The sequence below is a fragment of the Scyliorhinus torazame genome, chromosome 24 (genome assembly GCF_047496885.1).
Source record: "Scyliorhinus torazame isolate Kashiwa2021f chromosome 24, sScyTor2.1, whole genome shotgun sequence".
Classification (NCBI taxonomy): Eukaryota; Metazoa; Chordata; class Chondrichthyes; order Carcharhiniformes; family Scyliorhinidae; genus Scyliorhinus; species Scyliorhinus torazame.
In genome coordinates this window covers 55,248,148-55,250,504 of record NC_092730.1, presented here as the reverse complement: position 1 = coordinate 55,250,504, position 2,357 = coordinate 55,248,148, and the positions used below count along the sequence as shown (strand labels likewise).

General features: G+C 45.8%; 1 non-coding gene across 1 annotated transcript; it reads right to left on the bottom strand.

The window, feature by feature from the left end:
• Positions 1 to 1,474: 1,474 nt before the first annotated feature.
• trnas-gcu (transfer RNA serine (anticodon GCU)) lies at positions 1,475 to 1,564 on the bottom strand. The gene has a single exon. It is a non-coding gene; the product is annotated as a tRNA-Ser (tRNA).
• Between the last annotated feature and the right edge of the window lie 793 nt (positions 1,565 to 2,357).

Genomic DNA, 2,357 nt, shown 5'->3' with positions numbered 1-2,357 from the left:
TTCACCATTCGGCCACCACATTACAGGCACGCATCCGCTAATACGTTTAAATTCGGTTCGCATCCATGAACTGATGGAAATTATCTGCCTCTTTCTGTTCAACCTGGTGTCCAAAATTTGAAATGGAGCGATGGTGGTACAGTGATGAGCACAGCTGCCTTTCAAACAGTTGATCTGGGTGCGATTCCCAGCTATGGCAGTAATAGTTGTATTGAATGTTTTTGCACGACATCGTGAGTTTCAAACTGAGGAGTACTGGCGGACAGTTTTTCATTCAGAATTTATGCGCCATTATCTAATTGAGATGTATAAGATGTCGGAAGGTATGGATAAAGTAGACGTGGAGTTGATGCTTCCTCTTGTGGGGCATTCTAAAGCCAGAGGTCATGATCTTAGAATAAGAGATCGCAAATTTAAAACCGATTTGAGGAAAAACTACGTGTCCCAAATGCTTGCGATTCTGTGGAATTCGCAACCCCACAGTGCGTTGGATGCAGGGAGAGTGAGTAAATGTAAGGAGGAGTTAGAGAGATTTTTATTGGTAAGGAGTTGAAGGTTTATGGAGAGCGTGCAGGACGGTGGAGTTGAGGCCACGATGGGATCAGCTAAGATCACATGGAAGGTGTTAGACTCAGGAGGCTAAATTGCCTACTCCCGCTCCGAGGTCATGTATCCTTGGGACAGGGAATTCTGGCTGGTATCATAATCGATCTCTTGGTCTGTAATATTCTAAGTAGCAGCTGAGGAACCTTTCAGCCATGATGGAATGGCGGGCAGATTCGATGGGTCGACTGGCTTAATTTTGCTTCTATACCTGATGAACTTATCTGTTTGGCGCGACTTCATGCCTTTCAAACTGAGGGAAAGAAATAGTTTCCAACACAGAATTTATGCGCTATTAGGGCGGGGAGTGAATAAAGTCAATTCCTCGTCATTTTGTAATGTGGTTTGAATATGGCAAGTGTTTGAGTATTCACCACCTCCAGCCCTTAAAGAAAAGTTAAAAATTACAGCATTTTTACTTCACCCTCATGAAATAGACCAAACAGAGACGCAACAGACACGTTACAGAAGATGATGGGATGCGGACCCACGAGCGCAGAGCACCACGGGTTATTGTGTATCCCTTAACCACGTGGTACAACTCCTTCACTTCATGGAACTTCAATATTTGATCTTCTCACATACAAGGAACCGAGGCACCCCTCCAATGCACAAACAGAAGGAATTCCACCTGGGAGAGGTGGGAGAACTTAATTATAGGAGAGGTCAACACGGAAACATCGACTCTACTGTGTTCGGCCGAAGAAGAACTGGTGTCAACCGGCGGTGAAGCCCCAACACGTCTGCCTCCGTTCCTCCCTCCACTAACCCAACTCGATGCAACCTGGCCTGAAAACCTGGAATAGATTGTCACATCAGTGATTGCAGATCCATCTTGGATAAATGAGCGACACTTCAGAGAACCAGTGGATGAAAATTCCACGAGGATGAGATTCGAACTCACGCGCGCAAAGCACAATGGATCAGCAGTCCATCGCCGTAACCACTGGGCCACCACGTCCCACGCACTCAGCCGCAAATACGTCTAAATGCGGTTCGCATCCATGAACTGATGGAAATTATCTGCCTCATTCTATTCAACCTGGTGTCCAAAACTTAAAATGGAGCGATGGCGGTACAGTGTTGAGCATAGCTGCTTACCAAACAGTTGACCGGGGATCTGTTCCCGGCCATCGCAGTAATAGTTGTATTGGATGTTTTTGCGCCACATAGAACATAGAAAAATACAGCACAGAACAGGCCCTTCGGACGACGATGTTGTGCCGAACCTTTGTCCTAGATTCATCATAGATTATCATAGCATTTACAGTGCAGAAGGAGGCCATTCGGCCCATTGAGTCTGCACCGGGTCTTGGAAAGAACACCTCCACCCAACACTAAGGGCAATTTTGGACACGAAGGGCAATTTATCGTGAGTTTCCAACTGAGGAACACTGGCCAACAGTTTTTCACTCAGAATTTATGCGCCATTATCTAATTGAGAAGGAAAAGATGTCAGAAGGTATGGATAAAGTGCGGAGCACAATGGATTAGCAGTTCATCGCCTTAACCACTCAGCCACCCCGTTCGCAAGCTCGCACGTCTATACGTCTTCGTTCATTTTGCACCCATGAACTGATGGATTATATCTGCCTCGTTCTATTCATCCTGGCGTTCAATATTGAAAATGCAACGATAGTGGCATAGTGGTGAGCATAGCTTCCTTCTCAGCAGTTGAACAGTGATCGATTTACCGCCATCGCAGTAATAGTTGTATTGGATGTTTTTGCGTGACACCGTGAGTTTCAAACCGA